The following is a 13,825-nucleotide window of genomic DNA, read 5'->3' as shown; positions in this document are numbered from 1 at the left end:
AAGTGCCGTTTGCCTCCTGCTCTACGTGAACAATGGAAGGAGCCTGGTTGGTCCTGCTGAGATTCCTACCCATGTAAGGGCTTTTTAGGCTGGTGATTATTACTGTGGACTTTTACAGGAAAGGAATCCCTTCCTACCTGCACTGAACTGCTGTCATGTGAGGGCTTGCGGGTGACTAATGCCTGAAGTTCTGAATTTTGTGGAGCACTGCATGCCAGCTTGGTCAAATTATGGCCCTTCCTTGGGAGCAGTTCCACATCCAAGAACAGAGATTCTGCAAAATCCAAAATCTGGTGTGATGAATCCAGGCCTAAAAAACCCTGTTGTCTCTTCACTGTTAGCTGATAGGGGTGAACTGTACCCTGCCACATACAAGCCATTGGTTACCTCTTGGGAATGGACCTGTGCCCCCACCCTGCTCCCTCTGTGTTGGGGTAATAGCAGCAATGTCACCACGTGGCCCTTGGCTCCCCTGAGTGAGTAAGGCCGCAGCTCTACCTAGAGTACAACATAGATCAGGGAAGAAACATTTCTCTGCACAACACTGCACAACTACAAGGGCCCTTTTTAGTTAACACCATGTATCTGAAAGGTCTGCTTGGCAAAGTGCTGAATGGCCCCATGATCTGTATGAAGGAGAAACATATTTGGCAGGAAATATATGGCTCTGTTAATAAATAACAAGGATTATGTGAATGCTGTGTAGGGGGCTACAACAGAGCCAGGCTGTGTGGACATAGACTTGAGAGTTCTGTTCCAAGAGAAGGGGGGCTTTTGTGTGGCATGGTGATAAAGGGGTTTATCAAAACTTATGAGGTCCTGGTTGAAAGCTGATGGGTGTGAGGGTTGCTGAGCTGACTCTGAAGGACAATGGTACAAATACACACATCACTTGGAGCATGGGAGCCTGGGCTCTGCAGATACATGTGCAAAAGGGCTCACAGAGGGAGGTGGATTGCTGCCATATCCCTCAGCACATCGTACTTTATCAGAAAATTGTTCCATGAGTTCCTCCAGAAGTGCTGCTTCCTTATGTTTTGGGAGGGGAGGAGAGGGTGGGGATGGGAGGGCCAGAAGACAGTAAAATGTGACCTGTGACAGCTTTAGCCACTAAAGCCCTGACCTGCCCAAGAGCCCATTTGTTGATCTTGGATTCACACTGCAGTGGCCATGTCAGTGTAGCTGGCCTCTTGCTAGAGGAGTTGCACTTGGAATTGCCTAGGAATTGTTCAGAATTGCTCTTCTGACATTACCTTGTTGTGTCCCTGCTGCAAAACACTTCTTCCATTGCCCCTCTCATTCAATCTCAGGTTACTTTCCAGGCACTAGAATAATCTCATGATGCAGTGGTGAGATAGAGAGAAGGATTTAGATTTAGACTTAACTTAAATGTGTACCGACATCTCAATGTGTTGCCTTGTCCTGATCCGTGAAGTCTGCTAAATGGTTGTAATTCTCTTAATTGAATACCAGTTTAACAGGCAGGCATCCTTTGCTGCTTGCTGAGGACCATCCCCTCCACAGAAGGCACAGAGGCTCAAAATTATTACAGAAAACCTCTGATTTCATCCTAGCCAAGTCTTGCAGCAGACCATAAAGCTGTAAAGTTGCCCTTCCCAGAACCATGACTCAGTCTCCAGTACTCAAGAGGATATTAAGGTATTTTAAAATTCCCATTTAGGCACTTGTTGCTTGTTTTCTGGCTAAGGGTTCAAATTCTCAAGCTTTCCACAAGCTTGTCACCACAACAGCTAAAAAATTCCTTAAAGTTCATCCTTTTGTGTTATCCCATGACTCTAGAGCTTGGGTTTACATGAAAATGTACCAATTATCATTAACTAAGGATGAAAACAGCACAGGTGGCATCTTGGACAGTTTTACATGAGCCCTAACATTACAAGCCTGGTTCTGCTCTTGTAAACTATGGGCTACAAGTGGTGCCTTCTTGTTCAGATGACTTTTTTCAGGAATTTTTTAGACAGCACAACTGAGGGAGGGTGAGGTCGCTCCTTCTCCTCCTCCTTGTCAACAATAAAAGCACGTAAGCATTGATTGCAGATTTTTCTTTAATTGGGTGAGATGGTTTTGAGAGAGCCAGCTGTTCTCCTCCTCCCCTGAGAAGCTTTTGGGCTGACACAACCCAGCAGCAGGGAAAGTGGATAGACGTGGGAGGGAGGTGGTAAGGGAGAGCAGGCGTCGGGTCTCACGCCTTCCCAAACCAAATTACATGTCTGTCACTGTCAGGTCCTGAAGGGACGGCTCAGAAGGCAGTAGACGTAGGTTAAGCACTGCAAGAGCAGCAGAAATACCAAATGTGACAGCCATTTGCATGAGTTCAATCCAGTGTCACTGTGAGGGCTGTTTCCTTGTCCCTCATTGCACCTGTACCACACCTCTCAAGGCCTGATGGTGGTAGTGAATGGACCTTTATCACCCTGCAGTCAGAGCGTGGCTGTGCAATAACCACAGGGCTTGGCCCTGGCTGGTTCCTTGGTGGTTGGTAATGAAACTCAGGGGATTCCAGACACTAGCGCTTCTTCATCTCCCTCTGCTTTTATCTGAGTGACTGAAGCAATCTGTGTGGAGGGATGGACGATCTTGAAGGCCATGCCAATAGCTCGCTGCGCAGGGCGGCCTCCCAGGTGCTTGCAGAGAGGAGGTCACTTTGCAATGGCTTCACTTTCCCTGGCAGGGAATTGAGGGATAAGGATGTACCAGAGGGAAGGGGTGTGTAACTGATGCATTTGTCTGTCACTGCATGTGAGTGAAATGATAAGGTGCATCTGGCACAAGGTCTCAGTGCATTTCTTCCTCGCTGGCTGACAGGGTGAGCTGGAGTTCTGCCGTGTGTTACGGCTTGTTGGCTCCGTGCGTGAAAGAATTCAATTAATTTCATCTCTCATTGACATTGCCATGTAGGGGAGGGGATTACTTTTGCTTTTTAAAGTCTGATGCGCATGAAATCTTACATATTCTGTGTTTAAGAAGAGTGGCTAGTGACTGTGCCAATGCACAGCTGCGGAGGCACTGTGGAATAACGTAACACCCGTGAACTGCTGCAAGACATGGAAGTTTAGGATGCTCCTATATCACCCTTGGGTCTAGCTGAGAATTTTTGGAGGTAACACTTTTGGGGTGCAAGATGCCAGCTCATCGTAACTCAGATTTTGAGGGAATGGTTAATTTTGGTCATTTATCAGGTTCATTTAAAAAATGCTAACACATTACTATTATCATCTGTTTCACAACTGTGCCTGGGGGACTTTATCTTGGATCAGAAAAAGGCTAATTGTTGTACAAATAAATAATGGTAGGAATAAAATTGTCTCCCAGGGAGGTTGTGATTGCCGTTTATTTTCTTCGAATGAAAAGCAACATATTCTGATTTGGCATAGTTTGGGTTTTATCTGTGATTTAGGTCACTTTTTACCAAAAAACTTGAAAAGATTAAAAATTAGTAGCAACTGCCAGGATTGAAATGAAACACTCCCAAACTGCTGATAGAACATTTGACTAGATAGGACAATGTTCATAGATTAATATTTTGAGAAAACACCGAGGTTCTTACTTTTTATTGTTTTTTTGTGACCCGTCTTTGGAACAGGATTTTCCTTTAGAAATATCAGAAAAATATCTGGGGACTGGAAAACCATTTCCCCCTCACTTTCTTCGCGACTGCTGCAATTAGACTATGGCAGGGGGGTGTCAGGGTGTAGGAGTTTCTCCCTGTGGTTTTTCTAACCCCACTCTGAGCAGAGTTAGATGATCCAATACTAAAAACAGCTGAGTCCAGTATTGCATTAGAGCACTGCTCTTGCTGCTACTGGCTGAACTGCACTTTTTTTTTTTTTTGAATTATGGGGCCAGTTTTTGCAGTGCAGACAAGGCCATAATTATTCTCTGAATGTGGGGTGGGTGATGTCATGCTGTTGCAGAAAGTAGGCTCTGCATGGGCTAAAATAGCCATGTATTTCAGGATAGAGAGAGCCCTTGTGGCTGTGGAGTAACATCATGCATTTCATTAATACAGTGCAATCCCAGTTCTACTTCCATGAGATATGTGGCAATATTCACCCATGGCGTTTTTTGTATGTGGGGTGATGTCATGTCCTGACCTGCAGAACCTGTGATAAAATGCAGCATTTCTACACGTAGGTCATGTGTGGTGTTCATGTGTGCATGTACATACAAAGCAGAGGAGCCAATTATAAGCTGCTAAGTTCAGCAATAAAAGTTTTTTTATTTATAAAAAAATAGATTTTAAATAATTTTTAGTATCTTCAGTCATTTGTTGCATTATTTAAACATCTCTGCCCTTTCCACCTTACCTCCATTCCCAGCAACAGTCACCATTTTTTTCCACAGCATGGATGGCTCACTGGGCATTTTCTGGGTCAGAGAAGTTTAGGGGGGGGCATTAGCAGGAGCACTCGGGCTGTGCAGGCAGCAGTGGTGCTATTGCTGCATTAATGTATCAGCAAAGGTATATCGGCACCAGCAACAGCCAGAGCGCAATGTACTGTCCTAAAGGCACTAGGAGAAGGTGAACTCTCTGCAAGGCTTGGTTTCTTACCTTGGACACCAGCCAGAGGTTCTCCAAGGCACACATTTTGGCTGCTAATCTGTACAGGAGCCCTTACCACCACACCTCCGTGGGTGCCGTATCTTGCAGATGTGTGGTTTTTCTGCACAGCCCTGCACTGCAGTTCAAAGGCTGGCATTGCAAAGGTTCACCATCCACCAGGTTTTGGAGCTGGGTGTGTTTCTAACGTCCTGGGCTTGCAGGATGACACAGGCTTACTCACCACGAACAGCGTGTTCACACAGGAACGGAGGGACGGAGTCACTTGTGTATGAAATCCTGATTCCCGTGGGTCATGTGGGCTGCTTTGCCTTAAGGTTGCTGCACAGAGTTTCTTATAGGTCAGACTTCTGCCCTTTAGTACAGTCTGGCTCTTGCTCAGAAGAAATGAAAATAGTGGGTTTCTTGTTCCAAAACAGCAGCAGAACTGGTGGCCTCAGTCCAATGCACCTCCCAAACCACCCCACCTGAGTTGGCACCTACTTTCCTTACCTGCTTAGCCATGACATATCCTGCAGCCTCCTTCTGCACTGCCATGTGGGTCTGGAGTTCTGCTGTCCTGTGTGTTGTGGAACCCTGAGCAGGACAGGACTGACCTCTCTGCATCCTGCTCCTCTGTCATACCTGAGGACAGGTTCCCTGTCACTGCGGGGAAATGCACAATCTCTGTATAGATGTGCTTTTCCCTGTGCTGTCAGTGATGTGAGTTCTGTGAGTACTGAAACCACCCAAAAATACATATAAATATGAGAACAGACTTAGCTCTTGGCAGTTTATAGAGCCACTGGAAGTTTTCTCCTTTACACAACATGCAACTTCTTCCTTCTTGTTTGCTTATCTCTCACGTCTGAGTATTTTCCTTTTGCTCATTCCATTCCCCTCCAGGGGGATAAGTAGTGCCTGAAGGTTGTAGGGCCACAGAATTAGCCCCTTTCTCCTGATTATCTGCCTGAGGGGTTTCATTTAAATCACAGAAAATTAGGTGTGTGAACAACTGCTGACTAGAAAAAGAAAGATTCATAGTCCAGTCCTGGGGGGGGGGGAAGCAAAAAAAAAAAGGGTAGCTTCACATTACTTTAAAAGTCACTCCAAAGAAATCCCTTTCACTTGTACAGTGATTTCTTCTCCTGGGACATGTCTCTGCAATAGCTGTCCTCTTCCTTTAAGTGGTTACATATTGAGAATGTGATATCCTGCCAGAAGAGCCTTGATTGCTCTACTTTGGGCTAAATGAACTGGAAAAAAGAAAGAAGCTTTTAAGATTGATGCTTTTTGCTAATTGTTCTGAAGAAATGCTTCTGCTGGTGCTAGTCTATGTGCCAGGTAAAAAGCTCTCATGGCACAGGTGTATTTCTCTCACCCTTTTGTACTGGGAAGATGTTTGCAGTAATAATGTCAGGGCTGCTTATCTTTACCATTCCTGGATGAGTTTAAAGGATATGTAGATGTGGCATGTAGGGACATAGTTTGGTGGTGGACTTGGCAGTGCTGGTTTAATGGTTAGACTTGATGATCTTAAAGGTCTTTTCTAACCTAAATGATTCTATGATTCTTCACAGATGTGTCATTGTGAACATATCCAGAGGCTGAACTCTTCATGCTGAGCTGTTCCAGTCCTTGCTGTAACAGCTAGAGTTGCAGCTGACACTTGGTGCATGCCTACATGACTTCATGTCATGTCTCCATGTCCCTAACTTCTTAAAATAATGGATTTTCCCTGTTTTACCATGATCTGCCATGCTGCTGCTCCACAAATCAGTGGTTTCATTTTCCTTCTTTCGCAAAAGCTTCTCACTGGAAATATTTTGGCCACGTATTAGCGTAATACTCTGAGGCCTGCTGAGCTCTTCATGCATGGCCAAGGTTTCCCAGGAGGGAACATGTCCTGGAGTGAGGAAGCATCTGGTTGTCACAGTAGAGCACTGGGGTTCAAAACTGGATTCCTGATGTTGCCACTGCAGACTCACAGGGCAACTTTGGGCAAGTCTCTCGCTCTCTCCATACTGGGCTGCATTACATTTGCAATGCAGCTGATGTGAAATGGGGCAGAAATCCAGCAGGGATCAAGGTAGCAGTCAATCTATAATGTAGATGGACTCGTTTTTTCCCTCCCTACAGTGTGTGTGAGACTACCAGGCAAAGCTTCTTGAAGCCTTTAATTCATAATGTATCCTATGTCATCCTTATGTGAACAGGCAGCTATGGAAAGTATTATTAGTCCTGGTTCTTATATTCCTGAAGGGAATAGTGAGCAAGAACATCTTCTGGAGAATTCCCATTCAGGTTATTGCATTTCTGAAGGGAATAGTGAGCAAGAGCATCTTCTAGAGAATTTCCCACGCACAACTGAAGGGGAAGGAATGAAACTGTTCATCATCAAGATGGCATTTCTCTTTCTGCCCTAAATTCTGGTTTTTTGGATAGTTTAAAAGAACTCTTTTATTGTTTTGCCTTAACTTCTATATTTAAAACACCAGATTACTATACCTCCTCTGTGCTGGATGTGCTCCAGTCCAAACAATCTCCATTCTGCTTGCCTAAATTCCCTTCTATAGTTTCAGCTGAATGTGAAATTCTTTTCTGCTTCTCTGTCTAAATTGCCATGTGCCATTCCTCGGGGCTGTGGGACAGCTCATGTGTTCCTCCCTGGAAGTGGCAGCATCTCGGTAGTGTGTGAAGCAGGGTCTGTGTAATCCTTTGGGATCTTTCAGGATAAAAAGCTACTCTATAAATACTATATCATTTTCATTGTCAGTCTGGATTCAGGAGTGAAATGATCCCACTTAGTTAAAGCAGGATGAAGTGTCTATTTTCATATTTGTTTAATTGAACCACTCAGCGTGTCTGATAGTAATGGCTTTATTTGAAGCATGTGGTTCTTATGAGCTGTTAAGATACCAATAGCATTTGGATTAGTCTTTTTGCCGAGAAAGCCAGGTCAATTCTTCAGGAAAATAAAAAAACTAAAGCAAACTTTATTTTAACAGTGTCTTGAATTTCACTTTAGGTTCCATAAATATTTGTCAGTGTTCCTTTTGTAAGACCCATGCGAGCCCTTGGCAAGACACTGGGTCTATCTCTAGAACATGGAATATAAATAAATTCCCCAAACCATGCTGGAGAATTGGAGGTAACTTTAGCCCATGCAAGAGACCTGAAGCCAAATGAAGGGTTGATCGTGGTTCTTGAATTACTATTTGTATAGAGGAGAGGGAATAGGGGAAAAAAAAAGAAAAAACACTGAGAGAGGAAAATCTAAACATTAGTAGAAGGTATGTGGGAACCCACACCATCCTGTGCAGAAAGGTGGAGGTCATTTACCAAGGCAATGACAGAAATGTGACTTCTGCTTGATTCCAGTTGCTGTCTGCTCCTAATGCTTCCAGAAAAGTTAGCAATATTCTCTCATGCCCTGGAGGATAAGGGAGGAAATTTTACATTCTTGATGAGGACTGGTAATGCCATCTACTTCAGAGGATCATGACAAGAAAGCATTGGGGAGCCACCCTATGTGCCTCCTTCCCCCAGTTTCCTGTGAATACCTTTGATATTCCCAAGAACTTGGTTTACTTCTGTGGTTTTCAAGATATATCTAAGCGAAAAAAAAAAAGAAAAAAGCCTGTGATGATTTCAAAGGCTTGCCTATAGTTAAGTACTTAAGCAGAGGTTTAGGGTGCAGGGCTTTTGATTTAAGAGCAAGCCCTATTCTGTGCAGTTGAGGGGGGAAATAGCTGAAATTTTATCCTATCCCTGACCACAGATTGAGATTACCAAAGCTGTACAAAAGCAGGGAGTCGGAATGAAGGAGGTGTATTGAAGGAAGCGGGACCTTGGCTTCTAGCAATGCGCTCTGGTTGCTGGATCAACTCCAATAAAAATTTAAATTCAGACAAGCTGAATGCCTTATTTGTCTGGTTTAGGGGGAGGAAGGTGCAGATGGGTGAAAGTTTTTCCTCTACCTCTGAACGTTAAAATAATGGTAGTAGGATGTGAAAAGTACATATCCCTAAAGAATGTACTATTGTAATATCAGATAGTTAGCAACTGGGTTTTTCTTTCTTCTTTATGTGCATAAGCAGGAAAATTGCAAAGCATGGACAAATAGAGATATGAGAGGGGTTTGCTGGAGGAGAACCCCTTTTATAGTGAGGTGGGAGCCTATCTGTCCATAGATTTAGAATATCTGACAAAATGCTGGACAACTTTGATCTCCCTTTAAATAAATGGGATTTGAGTGTTGCTCACACTTCATAAGATCAGAGTGTCTCTTTGCATGAGGAATTTCCAGCAGTGATCAATGATCTCCTCAGTTGTCTGCAAGTCCTAAAAGAAAAGTATAAAAGAACCATTAACCCCTTGTTTTCTGCTTTCACAGACAGCTGTCTGGGGCTGTGTAGCAGTTGATATTCTATAGCTTTCTATTCCTGCCACGCTGTTCATATGTATGGTTTTGGAAACAATGACTGAGGTTTGCAAGCAGTTCCTTAATCTGGCTACTATGGATGTTAGGGAAAAAAAATCAGGTAACAACTTCCATCTGCAAAACTACTTCTGGTTTTGTGACTGGGCATTATACGCAGTCAGCATAGTCAGATCATTTTTTATTTAAAAATACCCTCCCTCCATCACCAAAACAGGAAGCATCTTTCCAGGAATGCTTGAGAAAGAGTTTGACTTTTATGTGACTAAGATAACTGGAGAAAGTATTAAAACTAGCAAAGGTTTAGCCAGACAGAAATACTCATCATACTCAATAGATGTATGAGCTTTCCCTTCTTTCTTTCTGATGTGAGACGGGTTTCTCCTCCACGTATGTGTTTGCATCTGTCAATGGGTGCATGAACAATTAGGAGACCATAAACTGTTTGAAATGTGGAGTGTGTCCCTTGCTGCTCAAGGTCACATCCTGATCCAGTCCTGGATGCACCACAGTTTGCCCTGGTCTGTCCAAGGTTCTGTGTTTCATGCCTGTCATGGATACCAGTGTGCACAAATTAGGTCAGTTCAAGGCATCCAGAGTGTTACAAACTCGTCACCTACCTTTGCTCCTTTTGTCGTATTCTTAAGTTACTAACGTTTTTCTTCCGAGGGTGAGTATCTTTTAAAAAATGATGGAGTTAACTGTCAGTTATCCTTTGGAGCTTCATAAAACTTGTTTAAAAAAGCTTTGCAGCCCATTTCTTAATCCCATTCCATTATACAGCTCATGCCAACAGTATGGGTTGGCAACTGGCTCTTTACCTTTCTGCACAATGTCCAAAAAAAGTGCAGGAGTGGCAGAGCCACAGCTAATGTACCCTGAAAGGATGGGGTGCATACAGGCGTTTCTCTGCCTGCATCCAGAGTTGCATTACTTGCTGCATTACTGTGCAGAGTTTACAGGACCTGAGCACCAGCTCCCAGCTAATGAAGAAGAGAGGAGGGATGCTCACTTCATTCCTGCACTGGGGGCTAGGGTTTACACAGCTTCATTATATTGCACAGGGCTTTCCTGCCCTGCAGCTTGACTTGCTCCGTGACAAATTATTCCTTAATTGCTGGATGGCAGAAGAAAAGCTTTACAGCCCTGAGGTTATTCCTAACAAATCAGGTTACAGAAGCCTTGAAAATTATATTGAGCAGAAAAAAAGCACCATGAGGTTTCCTTGGGTGCTTGGGCTGTGTTAAGCTTTACCAAAGCAATGTGCTAATGAAGCTTGTTAAAATGCAATTATATGTTAATGCTGTGGATGCACAAATGAGGATAATCAGCAGAGAGGTGCTAGTGAGGCTGTTGTGATTAGCGTGATTTATGTGTGTCACTGCTGTGCTCAGGGCCTTCACCCCCCTGTGCAAAGTGTTTGGACACAGCAAGAAGGCTATGCCCAAAGAGCTACCTGGGGGTGTGAGATGAAGGGTGATGGTAGGAAGAAAGAAAAATGGGTGGAGCAAAGCAGCATAGAATCACAGAATCAGGGAATGGTTTAGGTTGGAAGGAACCTCAAAGGTCATTTAGTTCCAATGCCCCTGCCATGGACAGGGACACCTTCCACTAGACCAGGTTGCTCCAAGCCCTGTCTGACTTGGCCTTGAACACATCCAGGGATGGGGCATCCACAGCTTCTCTGAGCAATCTGTTCCAGTGCATCCCTACCCTCTGAGCAAAGAATTTCTTCCTAACATCTAATCTAAATCTCTCCTCTTTTAGTTTAAAGCTGTTTGATGGTGTTGTCCATGAGGACCTGCAGAGGTGCCACGCTTAGCTGCTCACTGTTAACTGTGGGTACCTGGTGCAGGAAAGCTTTAAAGGGGCATGTGCAGGGAGAGAGCCGAGTGCCTCAGCCAATGCCAAGGGGGAGCTGCTCCCGCATGAGGCAGGCAGCCTGGCAGAAAGCACTTATATTTTCTTTGAAAAAGGTAAAAAGTGAGGAGAGAGCCTGGATTCTGGTACAGCTGGAAGAGGGTGGACCTCTGGTAGGGAAGAGGTGATAGAACAGTGAGTGGGAAGAGGCCAGGAGGAGCCTTGACAAGTGAAGAGAAGTAGCAGCTGTTTGGTGTGGCAGGGAAAGGGAGAGGTAGATGCAAAGAGAAGTGGAGGTGGCCAGACCAGTGCCTGGAAAAAGATTAATATAGATGAGGCAAGAGTCTGTTTCGCCAAGGCTGGAGCAGAGGAGTCATGATGAAATATGACGGGAGTCTGGATGCAAACTGCAAGTGAGTGGATGGACAGCCAGGGCTGGGCTTATCAACAAGCTGCAGAAAGAGTCTGGCTCAGGGTCTGAGCCAGGATGGGAAGACCTAGAGGGAGAGCAGAGTAAAAAATAACACTTGGGCTGTGGGCCTGAGCGACAGGCGGGACAGTAGTAGTGTCCGCAGCAATTAAGGAGGGAGGTGGGAAGGGGGAGGAAGATTAAGAGCTCTGAGCTTGAGCTGACAGCTCAACATCCAGAAGATGTCAGGGAGACAGACAAGGTTTTCGTCCGGACAGAGAAAGACAGGCCTGGATGATCGGATCAGACAACTGGGGGGACTGATTTATGTGAGAAGATTAAAAGAGCTGCTTGTTAAATATGTGTGTAGCTCGGCTAAGTGACACCTGAGGGGACAATAACTGTCTGCAAGTGTATGAAGGGATTGGATACTGGAGCCAGGAGGAGGGGGAGGGAACAGTTTAGGAGTGTAGATGAGGATTTTGACTAGAGGCAGTGGAATAAAGTGGAGCAAAGCCAGCTGTATTGCCTTGTTAGGGAAGATATCTCCCCTGCAAAACAGTGAAGATTCTTTGGTGAGTCTTGGGACTTGCATATCCATCTAGGTCTCCATCTGCACCCCTGTGATTGCAGAGGGCCTGCCAATCCTGTGTGTCCTCCCAGCACCCCAAGAAGGAAGGTGTCCCCAACTTTGTGCGGTTGTGGCACTTTGGTACCTTGTGTGGCCCTTGCTATCTGACTATCAAGGACCTAAGAGACTGTCTTAACCTTTCCTTTTATTTGTCTCTGTTTTCAAGATGGGAATGAGACCTAATGGGGTTCCTCCAGCCCACAGTTCGTGTGGGTTTCTCCACATGCTCCATACATATTTTTACCTTATAAAGTTTTACTCCTCTTTGAAGCCAAGGGAAGAAGCAACAGGTATTAATTTGTCTCTCATTCCTACATGAGCTCCTCCCATCAGTGCAAGAGAGCAAGCCTGGGAGGGAACCACTGGAAATGGCATGCTCAGATGGGGAGTTAGGGCTGGAGTTAGGGCTGAAGCAATTTTGCCCTAAGCCTGGACAGCCGTGGGAATAAGGTGCATGTACATTGTGTTGCTGTGGGAATGATGTTGCTGGTTCCTGTCTGGTCACAGCTGTAGTAACTGTTGGTTTGGTTGTGAGTTGTATGTTTTATTTTCCTAAAGCAAATAACAGACTGGTCTAATTCAGACCAAATGGCTCCATTTCTGCCCCAGGAGTGCCACTCTGGGTTCCGTCAGCTGAGAATCTCAAAGCACATATGCAATGCTTTTCAGAAAATGTCTCGATTTCTCATCTGGTGAAATAAAGGTGATCTGAGGTCAAAGCATGTGGGAGATGGAGGAATAGTATATATCATCTATTTTGAATGACAGTCCTCTGCTGGGCGCATCTGTGGTTTGCACAATCCAGAGCCTTGATGCTGCCCATAGTCTTTTTGGGTATTTCAGAGGGAGATGCAGGGCATCTGCAGGAGGCACCTCCAGAACCAGCTGTCTGTTGGGAGACTTGGTTTCCTAACACTGGTTACAGACTTCTACATGTCCTGGGTTTCTGTTTCTTCTGAGCAACACTGATCAGAACATGAGAGGGTTTTTCTAGGAAACTTTTACAGAAGCACCAAAAAAAGTAAAAGAAATCAGCATAAAGTGGATCCATCCCAACTTTTGTCATTTGATTTACTAATGGAGGTTCTGCTGTTCTGCTGTGATATCAGATAGGGGTTATATCTTCAGATAAATCTTTCAAAGAAAGAGCTCTATTTCCAAATTTAAATACCACCTGTCTCCTGCCTGAGAGCTCTTTCCATACCTGTCTGTGTCTGGGGTCTTTACATTGGTTTCCTGAAGAGATGAGATTCATGTGGTGACATTTTTTGAGGGCTGATCCATCTCCATCCTTTTCAATAGCTTTTAAGCCTATAAGCCAATTTCACACACATTGTTTTAGAAGGAGTGATGTGAGAGATACTGAGTTCAAAATTTTTGGAAGTGAGAAGTCATGTAGAAGGGAGTGATTGTAATAGGGCTGCAAAAAAAAAAAAGTCCCACTGCTACCATGCCTGGGGCAAAGGCCATGGCTTCAGCCTCTTCTAAATACCTGGATGAATTTTCTAAATAGAGAGACATTAATACAGAAGCAACAAACAAGCAAATAAATAAATGAATATGTCATCAGTTTCTTGCCCCTAATAGACATTGGGAAATAAAGCTACAGAATGCAGGGCCATTGGAAACTAAACTTTGCTAATAAATGGCCTGGCATTGCAAACTGCCCCATCCCCAGTGCGGGCTTGTACAGGTGTCAGTGGGAGACTGCAGGAAGATGTGAATTGCTGTTGCACCTCTTTCTGTGTCTTAGGTGCTCGAGGTGTCATCCCTTGCCAGTGCCAAACCAAGTACCTCAGTCTCGCTGGGCATTGGCAATAAAAATAGGTGGCACCCAAATAATACAGAACCAGAATTGTCTTTTCCAGCTTTTCATGCAGACTTTAGCTGCATTTTAATCGTGTAACACTTCAGCAGAGACCA

The 13,825-nt window shown here is 44.5% G+C and overlaps 1 protein-coding gene across 3 annotated transcripts in view; it reads left to right on the top strand.

The window, feature by feature from the left end:
• The window catches only part of FGFRL1 (fibroblast growth factor receptor like 1), a 171,812-nt gene that overhangs the window by 53,135 nt on the left and 104,852 nt on the right, over positions 1-13,825 (top strand). The gene's annotated exons all lie outside the window — the stretch shown is intronic.

This window comes from Neopelma chrysocephalum, unplaced genomic scaffold (genome assembly GCF_003984885.1).
Source record: "Neopelma chrysocephalum unplaced genomic scaffold, ASM398488v2 Primary Assembly neopelma1_142, whole genome shotgun sequence".
Taxonomy (NCBI): Eukaryota; Metazoa; Chordata; class Aves; order Passeriformes; family Pipridae; genus Neopelma; species Neopelma chrysocephalum.
Note: the sequence above shows the minus strand (reverse complement) of the source record. Positions and strands in the feature narration are given on the sequence as shown.